Below are 19,621 nucleotides of genomic sequence, written 5' to 3'. Positions count from 1 at the left end.
GACACTGAGGCCCCAGTGAAATCATTTTCTCCGTGGCTACACATTTAGTAGTTGGTAAGATCAGGACTAGTCTAGAAATGAGGACCCTGTGTGATAGGTAGGCTATTAATAAGTTTTCATTTTTTTTAAATATGAAATTTTTTTAATTCCCCAGTTGGATTATAAATTTGTTGAGTCCAAAGCTATTTTTTCTTCCTATTTTGACCATCCATTGTAGTCGCTTGAGACATGTTTGTTACCAAATGGCTAAGGGAGTCTCCTGGCCCAGGGCCCGACAATGTCCAGAGGTCTGCTGAGTACCAGGCATTGGGTGAAGTGCTTGACATATGTAATCTTATGTTTTTATTATTTTTTATTTTTGTTATTTTTTAAATTTTTATTTATTTTTGAGAGAGAGTGCACATGAGCAGGGGAGGGGCAGAGAGCCAGGGGATAGAGGTTCCAAAGCAGGCTCTGTGCTGACAGGAGAGCCCGATGTGGGGCTCGAACTCGCCAACCACAAGATCATGACTGAAAGGAACAATCCAAATGACAGCCCTGCCTTAGTTTAAAGCTAGGTTCTCTTTTCTGCTTATTATGGATCTTTGATAAGAAATACAATTGTTGAGAAGTCTGTTTTGCTTGCTGTTTGCTACGAGCATTGTGAGGCCTTTCCTGAATGTAACCCGCTGTGTAGTAGAATGGGTTGTAAACCTTCCTAAATGTAGTCTGATATGTAATGGAATGAGTGATTGTACATAAACTAACCGGCATTTCTCGCTTCTGTAAACCTGCTTGCTTAGCACATTCCTCACCTACCCTACCCTCTTCCCCCTTCCCCCTTTTTCCTCCCGCCACAAGTAATGGACAAAGCCTTCCCGCCAAAGGACAGACAAAGGACGCCCAATCAGAGAACAACAAATGTCCTTACTTTAAAATCAACTAATCAGGCCCCTCATAATTTGAAACCTCCCCTGTGCTATTTGTCTCTGTCTATAAAAATGCTGTACCAACCCTGATCGAGGCCTCTTGCGTCACCGGCGACGGGTGCGCAGAGGACCAGGTTCGAACCTGCAATAAACGACCCTTGCCACTTGGCTTTGACTTACGACTCTGGTGGACTTTTGTGGGAGGTTTCGGAACTTCGGGCATTACAATGACCTGAGCCAAAGCTGGACACTTAACTGACTGAGCCACCCAGGCACCCCAGTAATCTTATTTTTTTTTTAAATGGCTTATTGTAGGGGCACCTGAGTGGCTCAGCCAGTTAAGCATTCAACTCTCAGTTTTGGCTCAGGTCATGATCTCACAGTGTGGGATCAAGACCCACATATTGGGCTCTGCACTGACAGCATGGAGCCTGCTTGAGATTCTCCCTCTCTCTGCCTCTTCCCCCTCTCAAAATAAATAAATAAACATGAAATGAAATGAAATGAAATGAAATGAAATGAAATATAAAATAAAATAAAATAAAATAAAAATGGCTCATTTTAGGGGCATGTGGCTGGCTTAGTCGGTGGAGTGTGCAGCTCTTGACCTCGGGGTTGTAGGTTCAAGCCTCCCAATGGGTGTAGAGATTACTTGAAAATAAAATCTTAAAAAAAAACCAGCTCATCATATTTATGTGATTCTTAGGCCCGAGGATAAGTGGCCTTTTGCCAAGGCCTGTGAGCAGAACCTGATTGTACTGGAAGGGGAGGATCTATCCTGAAGAAGGAACACAGAGAGCAGTGGTCCCCTACTGTGGCACATGGCTGTGTGGAAAGCGCAAGGACTCTGGGTTTGATTCCCAGGCATGTGCCCCTAACCCCCACCCCCACTCTGTGGATGATGGCCAACCCTACTCGGGAGCCAAAGAGAGATAAAGAAGTTCAAGGAAACACTGGCCACCAGGTGGGGAGAAGTTTCCATCCCATTCCTTGCCAAACATAGATTTGCTGCTGGAAACCCAGAGCGTGCCAAGAAACGGTTATAGCCCAAGCTGCTCTATTTCCTTGAAGATCATTGTGTTTGGATTATAAGAAAGTGTTTTTCCTTTTGTCTCTGCCCAGCAAGCCGTGAAGAGTTCCAGATCTGACAGCCTGAGCACTGGGTCTAACTTATTAAAGAAAGGGAAGGGGTTGCTGCGTGGCTCAGTGTGTATTTTCAATTAAGACGTGAAACTGTTCCTCAGACAAGCCAGGCTTTGCTCAGGTGTTGAGCGTCATCATATAACCAGTGTGTACCCCTGCTCAGGGCTCTTTGTCAGTCATGGGGAATGTTCTTCCTCTTTGGGTAAATGTGACAGAGCAGCACTTCTCTGTGGCTTGGGTGGGGAGTTGGGTAGGGAAGACTGAGGGACAGGAAGAGATAAGATATCTGACATTTTGTCACTTCTTCTAATCTCCTCTTGCATTCACAGAAGGGGGTAGGCCCAGCAAGTTGTTCCACCCCAGGATGAGGCTTCTGGTGTTAAACAGTTCTACGTTTCTGCTGGAAGCCATTCAGTTTCCATTTATGGGAGGCAGTGTTCTCAAAGTATAGATCTCTAGGACACCTGCATCAGAACCCTGGAGCGCTTGGTAAAATTGCAAATTTCTGGCTCCAGAGGATTCCCACTGATTTAGACTCTACCAAAGATTGAGAACCTTGGGTAGCAGGTGAAGAACATGAGTTTTAGAGTCAGATCAGTATGGACTGAACCCCAAGCTGCAGCTCCACTACCCACTACCTGTGGATCTTGGCCAGGTTATGTAACCTCTCTGGGTCTCCATTTCACCTGCACAAAGGGAATGCTGAACAATCAAGATGGATGGAGCTCATGTGGTTGTTACACGGATGAGGTGAAACATCACGTGTGTAGCCATGCTCGGCAGAAACATTCATTGATTGCATGGTAACTCTTCTTTTTATACAACAATACCTGTACTCAAAAAGTCTGAGGACTTTACTATTTACAAGAAATAATAAACTGGGCCGTCACAAGCAGTGTTAAGAGTCCTACTAGTACTTTCCACTGGTACAGGTTTTGATAAGTCTACAGACCAGCACCCAGACCTGGAGGTGTCTTGAGCCACATGAAATGCCACCAGAACTCACATCTAATCCTCAACAGTGAGCCAGCCAGGAGAGGGCAGCAAGAGAGAGCCAGAGTCTAACTGTAGCTGTTCACGTCACCATGTCTGAGTGTTACAGGCACTTGGTGTGATCCTGGTTGGTACTAGTTTGAAAAGACACTGGATTTGGGGGAGGGAGAAATGGTAGCATGGTTTTCCTGCTGTGTGGTGGCTGTCCCTCTGACTCTTGACTTCCATACATATTTACTTTAGGAAATCACACAAGCATCACTATATTGTAGGAAACAATAAAACTTTATTGAGATGTAGATACTGGGAGGTAATATAAGTCAGGGATTGGCAAATTCTTCTGCATAGCCTGTGAGTTAAAGAATAGTTTTTTATATTTTTTCTTTTTCTTTTTAAAGTTTATTTATTTATTTTGAGAGAAACAGACACAGTGTGAGTGGGGGAGGGGCAAGGAGAGGGAGAGGGAGACGCAGAATCCCAAACAGGCTCTACGCTGTCAGCACGAGCCCGATGCGGGGCTCGAACTCACGAAACCTCACGAAACCATGAGATCATGACCTAAGCCGAAATCAAGAGTTGGACGCTTAACTGAGTGAGCCAGCCAGGCACCCTAGTTTTTATATTTTTAAAGCATTGTTAAAAAAAGAGGTGGAGGGGAACAATATCAGCAACAACAAAATAAAAATAATGAAACAAATAAATAACAAAAACAAGAACACTGTGATAGTTAATTTTATGTGTCAGCTTGGGTCGTGGGGTGCCCTGGTAGTTGGTTAAACATTACTTCTGCTGTGTCTGTGAGGGTGTTTCCAGATGAGATAAGCATTTGAATTGGTAGACTGAGTAAAGCAGAGAGCCCTCCCAGGGTCGTGGGCATCATCCAATTCTTTGAGGGCCTGAATAGAGCAAGAAGGCAGAGAAAGGGAGGTTTTGCTTTCTGCCTGATGGGTTGAGCTGAGACATTGGTCTCCTCCTGCCCTCTGCCTAGGACCTATACCACTGGCTTTCTTGGGTCTGTAGCTTGCAGCCAACAGATTGTGGGACTTCTCAGTCTCCATGATCCCATGAGCAATTTCTTCTATATTATATATAAGATATAATAGATAATACAGACATAATATATCTCCCCTACTGGTTCTGTTTCTCCAGAAAAGAAAAAAATAACAAAAAATCTATACCATGCTTAATGGTGAAATATTGAAAGCAGTCCCTTTAAGATCTGGAACAAGGCCTAGGAAGTCCCATTATCACCACATTCTACTGGTGAGTGTGGTAGAATAAGGGAAAAAAGAAAAGCAAATCAAAATGTGTAAGGATTGGAAAAAAAGGAAAAAAAAACCTTTCAGGTCTTATGATTGCATAGAAAATCCAACATTATCTGCAAGTAAATTATTAAAATTGGTATGAGAGTTCAGGAAGCTTTCCAGATACAAAACCAATATGTGAAAGTCAATTGCATTTCTGTTCATCGGCAACTGTTAGAAAATGTAATTTAAAAAGATACCATCTATAATAGCATGAGCAAATGTCAATACTCTAAATCTAACAAAAATTGCGAAAGCCCTTTATGGAGAAAATTGTAAAACTTTACTGACTTTTTACAACACCTATGTAAATGGAGAGACAGCATGTTCGTGACAGGAAGACTCAGTATTGTAAATATATCAGTAATCCTCAAATTGATGTACATGTTTTAGGCAATTCCAATCAAAATCTGAACAAGATTCTAAAAAAGAAGCTCAACAAATGATTCCAAAACTTGTTTGGAAGAGCAAAGGGCCAAGAAATGCCAAATCATTTTTTAAAAACAGACAAATATGTCTCTTTTTGGCGGGAAGTTACCTTTCCTCTACCGGATATCAAGACATGTTATAAAACCATAGCAATTAAGATTAAATGAAAGAACTCCCACAACTCAACAGCAAAAACAAACAAACTAAAAAAAAAAAAAAAAAAAAAAAACCCTCAACCCAGTTAAATAATGAGAAAGGACTTGAATAGACATTTCTCCAAAGAATATATACAAATACAAACGACTAACAGGCACATGAAAAGATGCTCAGCATCACTAATCATTACAAAAATGCAAAGAAAAACCACAATAAAATACCACTTCATACCACAAAACACAAAAACAGAAAATAACAAGTGTTGGCAAGGATGCAGGGAAATTGGAACGCTTGTATATTGCCGGCGGAAATGTAAAATGCTGTAGCCTCTGTGAAAACACTAACATTTACTCAAAATCATTATGTATCAAACTGCAATCACACTTCTGGGTATATGCCCAAAAGAATGGAAGGAAAGAACTCAAATAGACATTTGTACACCTATATTCATAGCAACTATTCCTAACAGCCACAATAGGTGGAATATTCACAAAATTATTGTTTACGGTATTTCACAATAGGTGGAAATAATCCTCATGTCCATTGATGGATGAATGGATAAACAAAATATGGCAGACACAGACAATGGAATATTCCAAAAAGGAAGGACATTCTGAAATACCCTGCAAAATGGGTGAACCTTGCTGACATGTTTGTGAAGAAAGCCAGTCACAAAATGACAAATACCATACACTTCCACTTCTCTGAGTTAGCTAAGATAATAAATTAATAAAGACAAGAGTAGAATGGTGGTAACCCGGGCTTGGATGAGGGGGGAGTGGGGAGTCATTGTTTAATGAGGACAGAGATTCAGTTTGGGATGCTGAAAAGTCCTAGAGATGGATGGTGTGGATGGCTGTATGTTAAGTGAATGTACTGAATGCCACTGAATTGTACATTTAACAATGGTTAAGGGGCACCTGAGTGGCTCAGTCAGTTAAGTGTCCGATTTGGCTCAGGTCATGCTCTCACGGTTCGTGAGTTCGAGCCCCACATCAGGCTCTCTGTTGTCAGTGCAGAGCCTGCTTTGGATCCTCTGCCTCTCTCTCTCTCTCTCTCTCTGCCTCTGCCTCTCTCTCCAGAATAGATAAGTATATTTTAAAAAGTAAAAATAAAAATGGTTAAGATGGGGAGCCCCTGGGGGGCTCTGTCAGTTGAGTATCTGACTCTTGATTCTGGCTCAGATCATGATCCTGGGGGTTGTAGGATCAATCCCCACATTGGGCTCTACACTAAGCGTGGAGCCTGCTCAAGATTCCCTCCCTCTGCCCCTCTCCCTTGCTCACACGTGCATGTTCTCTCTCTCTCTCTCCCAAATTAAAAAATTTTTATAAAAGGGGCGCCTGGGTGGCGCAGTCGGGTAAGCGTCCGACTTCAGCCGGGTCACGATCTCGCGGTCCGTGAGTTCGAGCCCCGCATCAGGCTCTGGGCTGATGGCTCAGAGCCTGGAGCCTGTTTCCGATTCTGTGTCTCCCTCTCTCTCTGCCCCTCCCCCGTTCATGCTCTGTCTCTCTCTGTCCCAAAAATAAATAAAATGTTGAAAAAAAAATTAAAAAAAATTTTTTTATAATGGTTAAAATGGTAAATTTTAAGTTATGTATGTTTTACCACAATTTTTCAAAAAGATTGAGTGATATTAGAGCAGGAATAAACAAACATATTAGTAGGGCAAAACACAGTAGCACCACTCAAAGTGTAGTCTGAACACTGCTTGTCATCTCTGAACTGTTGGCCATGGGCCAACCATCAGTACAGACGTGAATAGTAAGCATTTGGAAACTTGGATAGCAACTTGACAGAGTACGTTTAAATTTGCTGGGTCTTGGGGTGTCTGGGTGGCTCAGTAGGTTGAGCGTCCGACTTCGGCTCAGGTCATGATCTCACAGTCTGTGGGTTCGAGCCCCGCGTCGGGCTCTGTGCTGACAGATCAGAGCCTGGAGCCTGCTTCAGATTCTGTGTCTCCCTCTCTCTCTGACCCTCCCCTGTTCATGCTCTGTCTCTCTCTGTCTCAAAAATAAATAAAACATTAAAAAAAATTTTTTTTAATTTGCTGGATCTAATAATAAAAAACTGGGGACTTTATTTTGTGTATCTTTTTGAATTTCATTTTTCTAGCAATTGATTTTTATTGTATTTCCAAAACCATTGTTCTGCAATGGATTATGGGAAAAACTGGCATTCAACACAGAACGTTTGAGAGGTCGGAGGAAAAAGAACAACCGGTCACACATGGAAACTTGATTTCTGATGCACTCGTGGGGAAAAAAGTAGAACTGGGAGCCGATCATCTTACAACAGTCACAAAAATCAAATCCAGGTAGATTAAATACTTAAAACATGAAAGATTTCATACTTCAAATATGAAAGACAAAATATGAAATTCTTAGAAGATAATAATAAATAAGATCTTTATGACCTCAGCTTGGAAAAGGTTTCTTAGACAAGAAAAATTTGGCATGAAAATGAACAGCTTCTGTTCAAGTCACTACAAGTAAAATGCAAAGGCAATCCCAAACTGCAAGTAAATATCTGAACATATAGAACCGATATCAGATTGTAACCCTCTAAATCCATAAAGAGCTCTTATAAATCAAGAAAAAGTACCAACAGCCCGTTAGAAAATAGAGAAAAGACATGAACAGGCATTTCACAGCAGAGCAAAAGCAGATGGTTCAAAGGCATGAAGAGAATTTCCAATCGATGGTAAGCAAATACATGCAAATTACAACCATAATGAGACACAGGCCATGCCCATTCAACTGAGAAAGTTGACAAGAATGAGATCAACCAAAATATTGTCGTTGACTTCTAGTAAAAATACAGATTATTATAATCATGTGAGGGGGGAAATTAGCATTACCCAGTAGACTTGAAGGTGTGAGCACCCTTAAAACTAGCAATTTCATACACTGGTATACACTCTAAAGAATAGAAGAAATACATGCCAAGTGGGATAATCCCACAGTGGAATATTATGTAGCGGTAAAAGTGAACTACAGTGATTTGCATCAACATAAATGAATCTCAGATATATAATGTTTAATGAAAGAAGTCACAGAATATGTGTTATATTCTTATTTACTTACTTAAAAAAATTTTTTTTTCAACGTTTTTTATTTATCTTTGGGACACAGAGAGACAGAGCATGAACGGGGGAGGGGCAGAGAGAGGGGGAGACACAGAATCGGAAACAGGCTCCAGGCTCCGAGCCATCAGCCCAGAGCCTGACGCGGGGCTCGAACTCACGGACCGCGAGATCGTGACCTGGCTGAAGTCGGACGCTTACCCGACTGCGCCACCCAGGCGCCCCTTATTTACTTACTTTTGAGAGAGAGAAAGACACAGTGTGAGTAGGGAAGGAGCAGAGAGAGAGGGAGACATAGAAAATGAAGCAGACTCCAGGTTCTGAGCTGTCAGCAGAGCCCGACATGGGGCTCGAGCTCATAAACCGCAAGACTATGACCTGAGCCGAAGTCAGACACTTAAGCGACTGAGCCACCCAGGTGCCCCTATCATATTATTAAATATAGCATTAAAATAGGCATCCATGCTCTACAAAATCAAATAATATACTGCTCAGAGATTTAAGAGTGTGTGTGTGTGTGTGTGCATGTGGGTAATAAAACTGTATGGAAAAGCATGGCTGATAAACATAGAATTCTGTAGAGGTTCTCTTTGATAGAGAGAGGAGTGTTGACTAGGGAGGAGCATTCAGAGGCTTCTAAGAAACTCACACTGTTCTATTTTTTAACTTGGGAGGTGGGATGCAAGTGTTTGTTTCACTGTTCTTTAAGCTGAACATATGGCTTATATGTATGTATGATACATTTCACAATAAAAAATTAACATAAAGGAAAAAAGGCCTCTCAGTGATGGGTAAGGATGCAGAAGAAGGTCAAATCCTCCAAGGGTGCGAGTGAAGGCTGGGCAGGCTGCCATGCTCTGGACCAAAAGGAAAATGCAGATCAAGAACCTGCTCAGGGGCCTAGCTCCTACACATTTATTTTTGCCTTTCAAGCATTTTTTTCCTTTCAAAGACTACCTTTCCCTACAACCCAGAGGGGCTGTCTGGTGGGCATGTGACTCAAGACAGCTAAGCAGGATACTTCTGCTTTTCTGGCCTCAGTGGTTAATACAGGGATGAACAGAGGTCCCAAGCCAGCCCAGTCAGAGTCATCCATGTCCTTCTGTTGGAACAAGCAAGAAAGAGGTAACATTACTATATGTAAATGCATGGCAGGCCCAGAGCTCCATGAAATCTGTCTGAAAATGAAGCTAGCAGAGGAAAAAGCAGAAAGGAGGACTGGAGAGTCACAGAGGGGTAGAGAGAGGGGTAAGAGAGAGACAAAGTCCTCATCCTGTCATTCGAGTGTCTTGATCCAGTCATTCCTGATACCCATTATGCAGACAGTTGCAGATCTAGTTGCAATCAAAAGTGTGCTGTGTGTAGTGTAGAATTTTGTATCATGAGCAGGGGTTTACAAGGGGCAAGCCCTACTATGTGGAATTGGCTGTGCTGGGGTGGGGACCAGGGCCGTGTGGAGCTCCCCCTCCCTGACCAGAAAGTAAGCAATATCTGCTACATGGAGCAAAGCTGCTAAACTCTCTCCTGTTGGATCTGGGGAGTCAAACCACATGCTCAGTGAGGTTGGAAATTTAAAGAGCGTATTTTTTAAAAAGCTGGGCTCTGGAGTGCATTGGCTACTTCTTCAGACTTTAGTAAGGTTCTATAACAAAAGACATACTTGAATCTCAGCTGGCCTTTCTGAAAGCAGAGAAATGGGAAAACAGAGCCACGAGATCCTCCGTCTGCCTGTGGCCAGTAATTCAACTGAGTTGAGAGCCAGAAAATTATCTTTCAGGATTGCAGAAGTCAAATCCCTGCCCAGGCCAAGAGAAGGAAAACACAGTGGGAGATAAGAGAGGAACACTGGAGAGGGCCTCTTGTCCTCCAGCAGCTCTTGCTGGGCCCTCCCTGCCTGGCGAAAGTGACCATTCCCCCCCACTGTAGACAGCGGTCCACTGGGAAAGACCCTGAGGGCAAGTGGTCAAATCAGCCCTGCCTCTCCCCCACTACTCAGTGCGTCCAGGGCAGAGGCCAAGTGGCTGTGCGTCTAAATGAAAGCTGGCGGAGGGAAGAGCACGGAGATGACTGTTAGCAGACAGACATGGTGAGGACAAGGTCCAGATTCCAGAGCATGACTGGTGTTCCAGCGTTGGTTGCCAGCTTATGGACTTATCAGAAAACTAACTGCCCAGCAACTGTCTCCAAGTTTAAAGAGTCATACTGCCAGTGACACCCCCGTCTAGCAAACCACAGCATGAGATTGCTCAATTGCTGGGTCCAGCCCCAGACCTCTGTCCTCAGGTCCTCATCTAGTGGCCTGCTAGAGTATACAGTTTCCAGAAGGCGCATTCTCTCTGATGCCACTCATGGAGGGTAAAGAGCAACAGAGAGTCTTCCGGAGAGCAGAACTCTAGGCACCCCCGGACGATTGAGGAACTCAGACCTTCCAGCAGATATGAAGTGGTTTCTTGCCAATTCTCTTCTGTAGAATGTTGGACGAGTGACCACAGTGTGCTGTAGCCCCATTCCCTTTAATAAAGGCAAGTGGTTTTTATTTTTTCTCTCGACCATTAAATGCTGGGGTGTTTGACTTGACCACTTGCTCTTAATAACTGACAGATTATTAAGAGTAACATCCAGACCCGACCAAGAAGAATGCACATCCACCAGCTTGGCTGACATGTGGGCAGCTTGTACCATGTTGGGGTGGCACATTTCTGAAATTGTTTGTATGGGGGAAAATGTTTGTATGGTAGTGCATTTCTGAAATTGTTTCTATGCTAGGCAGTCAAGGGGTACGGTGTAGTGGCTATCTATTACTTACTTTCTGCCCTATAATTAGTTGAATTATGCCTCCTCCCCCCAAAGATATGTCTAAGTCCCAATTCCCAGTACCTGTGAATGTGATCTTATTTGGGGAAAGGGTCTTTGCAGATGTAATTAAGTGAAGGATCTCGAGATGAGATCATTGTAGATTAATCAAGTCGGCCCTGAATTCAATGACAAATGTCATTATAGGAGGACAAGACACCCACAGAACAAGAGAAACACAGAAGGAGCAGTCATATGACAGTCAAGGCAGAGACTGGAGTGATACAGCTATAAGCAAAGGGACACCAAGAACTGCCTGGGGTCAAAGAAGCTGGATCAGGCAAGGAAAGATGATTCCTCAGAGTCCTTGCAGGGAGTGTGGCCCTGCTAACACCTTGCTTTCAAACTTCTGCCCTCCAGAACCGTGAGGCAATATCTCTCTGTTGTTTTTAGCCACCAAGTTGTGGTAATTTGTTGTGCGGCCCCAAGAAACCCATACATGCCCAGACATTTTTAAGACTGTCCCTCCCTTGGTAGGGCTGTCAATCACTATCTCAGACCCAGGTGACCAATCAAAATACTCCGTCCCCAAGATCGTGCTGTTTGCCTTGGGGATGGTCCTTGCAATGGACTGTTTATCTGTTCCCTAAATTCACATATTGGAATCCTAACCCCCAATGTGATGGTATTAGGAGATGGGCCTCTGGGATGTGATTAGGTCGTGAGAGTAGAATCCTCATGAATGGGATTAGTGCTCTTACAGAAGAAACCCCACAGAAGAGTTGCCTTTCCCCTTCTGCCTTGTGAGGACGTAGTGAGAAGATAGCTATCTGTAAGCCAGGAAGTGGGCTCTATCCAGACACCAAATCTGCGGACACCTGGATCTGGAACTTCCCAGCCTCCAGAACCGTGAGAAATAAATGCGTGTTAAGTCCCCCAGTCTGTGGTATTTTTAACGGCCCAAACAAACTAAGATAGCCACATGACCCAGAGGAGGCAATTAGAGTATCTTTTGACTCTGTATAGTTGTTGGGAAAGAAGAATTTCTTGTCCTGAAATTGCTAGATGTTAAGGACAATTTCTGTCCCTCCATAGAGAGCTTGAGAAGGAAGCCAGCTAAGAAGGAAGCAGAGCCAAGGGTACACAGGGAGAGGCATGCCTTGACGATGCTATCCCTGACCCTAGAAACAAGCATATCTAAATACAGATCTCCCTCTAGTATTTTCCAGCCAGAGAATTCATCTTTCTTGCATAGGTCATGAGTTGAGACTATCACTTGCAAACCCTGGGTCTTGACTGGCACATTCTGTGAGATTCCAGCCAATCTCCTCAGCCATGGGAAGCCCAGACTCACGGGAGCACCAGAAGTAGAGGTCTTACCTGGTGACAGGAATGAGGCTCCTGATACCTCTGGCTCTCATGGTCTGGGCGATGGGACCAGCCTAGGTCCACACGGCTGGCTAGGCAGCCAGTGCCGTATTCGAAATGCTGAGGCGACCACCAAAGACTAGAGACAGAATCTCGGCTGTTCCGGAGAACAGATTTGGCAGCAAGTAAATTTCAAGCACGGCAGCTAAAACTATCATAACAAACAATGAAAACTTCTGTAAAACGAGAAGATTTGCTTCCGTGCCGCTGGAGAATTAGAGCGAAACACAAACAATCTCTCTGGAGCACTATGCGTTCCCTGGCCAGGGCAACATCACCTCCCCCCAAAGCTTTCTCCAAACCTTCAGTGCTCCTGGCTGAGGAAAGTCACCATTCACAAAATGTCCAGTCCACCGTAAATTAACAAGCAGCTACCCCCACAGAGACCCTATTTCCTCCCTGAAACCTTGAATCCTGCTGAACTGTCAACCCGTCGGGCCTAATGCAATAATATAATGAATTCAGAAACCCCAGAGAATAAAGGACCCCAGGGCATATGCAAAAATACCGTGCACGCTGACAGCCCAGAGAAAGGAGGCAGCGGGGAAGAGGGGCAGTGGTGCTTCTTTTTGCTCAGCAACTTGGGAGTGAATGAGGAACGACTAACTGCTCTACCCTCAGCTGACTGGCTGCTCAGCTTCTACATGTCTGATTGTCAAGGTCAAACCATGCTTCTATTAAAAAACTGGAGACACCCTGAAGAGCTTTTACAAGGGACCTTAACTTGATGCCTCAGGCTTCCTGAGTGAGAATTAAAAGTTTCTGAAACAAATAGTCCATGCCTTTACCATTTGTAGAGCACCTTGTGTGTGCTTCGGCCCTGGAGCTGCTAACGGGGAATCTGGTGTGTGAAATTGTGACAGCCGTGCCAGGCAGACGTGGCCTGTGAGATGCTGCCTGAGCTGAGTTTTGACAGACAACTGGAGATCAGCACCAGGAGGAAGGCAGAAGGTGCTGCAGGTGAAGGCATGTCGCTAGGCATGAACCTGCACCGCCCCGCGTGGGGGTAAAGATGGAGAGGGGCTGTAAAGGTAGACCCGGAATTATCAGGAAGGGTTGTGTGATTAACTGAAGGAGTGTGAGCTTTATCTAAAATCTCTGGGAGCACTGAAGAGCAGGAGGATGCCCTGAGCCAACAGCATTAGAGGGACGACCCTGGCAGTGGAGGATGGAAATAGAGGCGGTCCCTCAAGGGCCTGTGTAAGAAGCAGTACAGGCTTTTCCCCCAGCGGCAGGAGAATGAGGGGCAGGGAGATTCAGGAGCTGGAAGAGCTAGACTCACCAGAACATGATACCTGTTCAATGAGATGCAATGAGAGGACGGATCCAAGATAATTACTAGACTTCTTTGCTCTGACATGGGCAACTGGGGTAACGGTACCGTTCCTGACAACTGGGGGCATAAGAAGAGGGGCAAGTCTTGGAAGAGCCTGACGAGGAGTCTGGCTTTAGAATGCTAAGTGGGAGGAGCCTGGGGAGAGCCAGAAGCAGTAGTCCATGAGAGGCTGGACATTCAGGACCAGATGTCAGGAGGGAGAGCAGGAGAGCGTCGGCTCATATATGGTTGAGGACACCAAGGGAGAGGGTGAGAAGAACAGTGGGTGGGACAGAGAGACCCTGGAGACATTCAGGGAGTAAGTAGAACAGGAGGTCTCCATAAGGAGATAGGAAAAAAATATCCAGCAAAGTAGGGTGGAAACCTAGAGAGCAAAGTCATCTGGGAAGAGAGGCTCAAAATGTGTGGGTGTGTAATGGTACCAATGCCCCCGAAAGATGGAGTCATACTAGGGAAGAAAAACAACAACTAGATCTCGGGAATGGCTGTCTTTCATGACATTAGTCTGGGCATTTGATCATGGGAACATACGCCAGACGGGTGATGGCGGACTGAGTGGGCAGGGGGGCAGTGTCAGCAGCCAGTGTAGATGATTCTTTCAAGAAGCCTGGGCTGCGAAAGGAGAGAGAAAGGGAAACTGAAGGCAGAAGTAGACAGAAATATGGGTTCGAGAACAGGGTACTATTCAGATTGGAGAGATTGAACAAGTTCAGGTAGTGATGAGAAATACTGGTAGGCAAGAAGCTGAAGATGTGAACAAGAGAACAGAATGATTGGAGGGTGTCTCTAGGGGAGATGGGAGAGTGTCTGGAGCACAAGGAGTGTCGGCCGTGGGCAGGAGCACACCCCTTCCCTAGCACGGGAGGAGTGGAGAAGCAGAGTAGGAGATATGCTGGGGGGATTGCCAGAGATGACCTTGAGAATTTCTTGGGGCCTTAAATTGTGTTCAGTTTTATCAATGGACAGGATGGATTCCCTGTCAATGACAGTGACAAGCAATGAAATGGAGGTTTAAACAGGGTGGATGAAAGAGGAACAGCCAGGAGGAGACACCAATAATAATGGGACAGGGGAGGCCTAGGGACATCTGGGAGGGTTTCCAGGCAGCCTTGGGAACCTAGTACTCTAATGGTCCAGACAGACTTGGCAGACAATTCCTCCAGCTATAGTCAGAGCCCAACAAAGGAGCAGGGCAGAACGGTTCCAGAAGTGGGGTTCCACTGGGTGGGTACACAGAGAAGGATCAGTGGGCAAGGGTGATTAGAGAGAGATGCAGGTTAGTGCAAAAAATCCAACCACCACAGTCAAGTGAAGCCAACCCCTGAGTTTATAATAATCACCGTTTCAGGTTTTTAGCACAGGGGACCACGTCTCTCCTACACATAGGCTAGATTCCCTCTTCAACACAAAAAGTGTCTGGAGGCCGATGAAATAATAATGGAAAGAGCAAGAGTTTTAGAATCAGGTAGATGTAGGTTTAAAAGCATCCTTACCATTTCCCTCTCTGAGCTTGAATTTTTGGCCTACAAAATATGAAAAATACACGCTTTGCAGAATTCACAAGGATTAAATGAGATGGTTAATGCATGGTACTCCTGCTAGGTTGTAAACTCCATCAGGTGCATGTTTTGTTACTTAATGCCTGGACTGCTGCCTTGAGCAGGTGCTTGGCACATAGCAGGCCCTCAACAAATACAAATGTCCTCCTTCATCTGTTAGGCAATATACCTCAAAGTACCTTCTCTGTCCCTGGAGTAAGCTCCCGCTAGACCATTGATATGCCTTTCTTTGACCCAACCAATAAGTTACTTGCAATAATGAGAATGGAATACTGATCCACACTTCCTTTCATTGAGCCAGGCTGCTACTTAAACTAGTGCTTTCAGGAAAGTATGTATCACCGAAGTTGAACTAAAAGACTACAGAGCTCTGGGACCATGTGGCTGCCCATCCATTCAACAAACATGTAGCTTGATTTCTTTCTTACAGTCCTGTGGGCTCATAGATAATCCTTGATGAGGTGGGGAGAAGGTTCCCTCTTCAACGCATGCAAGGATGAGCTCTAGGAGAATGGAAGGACACAGGGACCCTTCCTTAATCAGCCACCCCAGACTCAAGATCACAAGGAAGAGTGACTCTCTGGAGACAACAGAGTGTGGAATTTACATTGCCTGTTGGGGAAGTTGTCAAAAGAGCCAGAAGAAAATAAACAAACAAAGAGAGCCAATGCCACTCTCGCTAGGAGGTTTGGACAGTAAGGGGACAGGCTGCCCAACCCTGTGGACAGGCAGTCTGACCAGCCAGCAGGAGATACCCATGCTGCCACCAGGGGTATTTATCTGAAACATGAGTCAAGAGCTGTCCCTGGATTTTTCTAAAGAAGAAATCCACGAGCAAATCAGGCATCCAGTCGGAAGTAGAGCTCAGGTGGGCTAAGAACCCAGTGACCATGAACTCTTCCCAATTTCCACTCTCCCTTTCTTCCTTTTAGTAAGAGAATTCCTAAGTTTTAGTTGGGCATATTTAGTTGGCCTAGCTGGAGGCTACATTTGCCAGACCCACCTGCAGCTAAGTGTGCCCAAGTTCTGGTCAATGAGGGATATGAGTGAAAGGGCATGAACAGCTTCAGAGTTACAACATTTGGAAGGGGGCCGTTTGCCTGCAGGCAGGAGCAGAAAGGAGATATAATGTTGGGGAGCTGTAACTAGGCAGAAGAGGGGGACACCCTAGGGGATGGGAAGAAACACAACACAAGGAACCTGGGTTCCTGAATGACCCTGTGGAGCAGAATTGTTTACCTGTCCTGGACCGACCATCTACCTCCAAGCTAGCAGGTGAAAGAGAAATAATACACTTCTATCCTTTTTGAGCAAATGTATTTTGGGGTCCTTTTGTTACAACTTAGCCTGTCGCAAAGGTACCGATAATAATAATTTTAGTACTGATAGTAATATTTACTGAAAACTTACAGCGTGCCAGGCGTTGCTCTGAACATTTTGCATGTGTTATCTCATTTAACCCACACAACACTCCCTAGATAAGGGCTGTCATACCTATTTTACAGAAAAGGAGGCACAGGGAGATTCAGTACTTTGTCTAAAGACTCACAGCTACCGAGTCGCCTAACCAGGAGTCAAGCTAGTACTCTGGATGGACATCCTACCCATGGTCACTATGCTTTTCCAAGCCTAGCTTTTTATAATTCCACGCAGTCTAAGGGACACAGCTTACTTTTATTAACTTTTCTTCACAACTGCTGCAGGACCAAGGCATTTAGTTTCTCTACTGTCGGTTTTCTCCAAGAGAGCACAGGAAGGGGGCCCAAACTATCCGCCTCACGGAACTGCCGGAAGGAGAAAATGAATTCGTGCATGTTGCAGAAATGCTTTAAAAGCTAGAAAGTGTGGCATACATGAAATATTGCCTTCAGGCAGGCTGGGAAATACTTAAACCAAAATAAGAAAATGCACTCAAAAAAATTTTTTTAAATGCAAATACCATCTCGCAATTTGGCAGATAGCCTGGAAAGGCTGCGGAGTCTGTAAGGAGAGGGGTACACTTGGTTTTCTGCATCTGCCATCCTCAGCTGAAAAGGGGAGAGATTAATTGAAATTAATTGAAAGACAGCATACCTGTGTGCTTGGCATGTGCACACACACAGCCTCACGCGTGCACGCACGTGCACACACACACACAGGCTCAACAGAAGAGAATCCTTATGATCGAGACCAGGAGTAGCAGCAGTTTGCAATCAATGCCTGTGGGAACCCGGCAGGTAACAGAAGTTGGGGAGTGGGGGTGGGGAGAAGACAAAATGCTTGCGATGTGAGTGGGGACCTCGGCGAACAGGTGCAGCTCCAGCTTCAGCTGCCCTTCTGCAGTTTAAGCCTGGTGTGCAGACCTTTCAGAGTCACGCGTGAAACCTCCCCACTTTCCAAGGGTGCTCAGATTAATAAATAAAACATGTCAGGGGCCAGCAATTGACCTCTGGGATCTAGCCCCCACAGCCAGAAGTCACATCTGGCTCTTGAAGATGCTTCATCGTTATTATGGACAAGCTACCATTTGGCTTCCTCTCCGTGAACCCCGTCCTGCCCTGCCCTGCTCACCCCATGCCACCTTCCTCTTCCTTCTTCCTCATCTTCACTCCACCCACCGGTAAAGCCAACTTTCTCTTTGCTCCCTACTCTTGGACCTCCCCTTCCCTTCCTTTTAGCTTGTACCCAGTTATCTTGAAGACACAAAGTAGCTTCCCTCCTCTGCGTGCCAATCAATGCCAACCTTCTCTCTGCCAACATAATCTCAACCTGCTACCTGCTCCCAACGCATGATAATTTTCGCATACATTCTCAGGCAGTAAGGTGGATTATAGTTAGCTCTCAATTGTCTGTAATGGAGGAGGGGGCAGGGCAGCACAGATGACACGAGAGAAGAGACACCCAGAAGTCACAAGGCTTTGCCTTTAGCATTTGGTGGCACACACGGGTCAGGGGCATGCCACCGTAGCCACCTGTGCCCATTGGTCCTGCCCCCTCCCAGTGGAGACTGAGTCAAGTGGACTCAAGGCCTGGAGAAAGTCTTGAATAGGATTAACAGAGCTCTGCCTCCAGCCAAGGTGGAGGTGATGTCCTGGCTGCTGTCTCCCCTCCACCTTTCCCTCCTCGAAGTCCCTGCCTATGCCCTGCAGGTGCCCGGGGAAACTTGGGACGCTGACTGCCCCGCATCTGTCACAGCCCCCACAGCCACCCCCATTTTGGCCATTAGCTTCATTGCCTTGTTCCAGGCAAGCTGGTGGCCCAAAGACCGACAGTTAAACTGACAGGTTTCAATTTCACTTTCTCTGCATCCACGATGGGACCAAGGCGTTCTCAGGACAAGGACACGGACCTCAAGGCCCCTGCAGGCGGAGGGACAGAGTGCAGAAACACCACTCACACCTGAGGTGTGGGCAGTCATCAGGTGTTACCTGACCTGTACTGAGCCCTGAAGTTCAGAGACCCCCCCAACCCCCAACCCTGGAGAAAGAATTTCAGGGAATTTTCTGTCCTGTTCACTGGCTTGGCCAGGCTGTCCCTGGGTGGGCTGTGGGCAGAGCCTGCCCCTTAGCTGCAGGGGTGTGTGTGTGTGTATGTGTGCGTGTGTGTGGTGTCCTGGGGGAGGGGCCATGCGGTGTTCGTGCCCTCCTGACTTACTGTTTGTTTGGGACGTCTGGACTAGGGCTACAAACAGTTCCTCTCTTTGTTTCCTTGGCCTCGCAGAATGTGTGCTTCCCCCAAAAGGCATAAAGGTCCCCTTTCTTCGGCTTGACGGCGCCACTGCCGCTGGGGCTGGCCTGCGGGGCTCGGGTCTGCAAGCCCAGGCCGGGCCCAGCGCTGACTGTCGCTGCCTGCAGCCTGTGCTCACGTGGCCCGTGCAAGATGGCAGGCGGCCTTCCGGGGCCTCCGTGGCTGGCAGCCAGCTCCCCTTCTTAAAGCTGCAGAGCCTCCGGGGGCCGGGAGCCCAGTTCCCCCTCCCCCTCCCCCTCTCCTCTTCCCTCCTTCCTGCAGGAGTCAGCCTGACCTCCCTGGAAAGGGGGACGCGTCACGCAAGGGCTTGGGGGAACTTTGAAAAAATCCTGATGCCTGAGCGGCAGCCCCAGAAACTCTGCAGTCCTTCATCCAGGGGTTCAGTCCACCCAGGAGAGTCTCATATGCAGCTGGTCCCAGGAGTCACCTTAGAGCTTCTCTAACTTCAGTGTGCCAGGAATCAGCCTGGAGGATCCTGTTGAAATGCAGATTCCGTTCTGGAAGATGTAGGACCAAGGTTCTGCATTTCCAGCAAGTTCCCGGGAGATATGGTTGATTCTGCTCCCCAGACCACACGGAATAGCAGCGGTGATGGTTATGATGACGTTTTGGGGGTGATGATGGGTTCGGAGCTGACGGCCAAGAAAGAATTCTTGAAGATGTCTTTGGTGCAAAAAAAAGGTGATTTTGTTAAAGCGCACCGGCAGGAGGACCCTTGGGCAGAAAGAGCTGCACTGGGGTTGTGAGGAATGACTGGCTAT

General features: G+C 46.0%; 1 protein-coding gene across 1 annotated transcript in view; it reads right to left on the bottom strand.

Moving 5' to 3' along the window:
* The window catches only part of DGLUCY (D-glutamate cyclase), a 73,486-nt gene extending 54,397 nt beyond the window's left edge, over positions 1-19,089 (bottom strand). The window contains 1 exon segment of the mRNA XM_040478015.1: positions 18,768-19,089. The gene's annotated coding sequence lies outside the window, so the exon portion shown is untranslated.
* Positions 19,090-19,621: the final 532 nt, after the last annotated feature.

This window comes from Herpailurus yagouaroundi, unplaced genomic scaffold (genome assembly GCF_014898765.1).
Source record: "Herpailurus yagouaroundi ecotype Mexico unplaced genomic scaffold, PumYag 141, whole genome shotgun sequence".
Taxonomy (NCBI): domain Eukaryota; kingdom Metazoa; phylum Chordata; class Mammalia; order Carnivora; family Felidae; genus Herpailurus; species Herpailurus yagouaroundi.
Note: the sequence above shows the minus strand (reverse complement) of the source record. Positions and strands in the feature narration are given on the sequence as shown.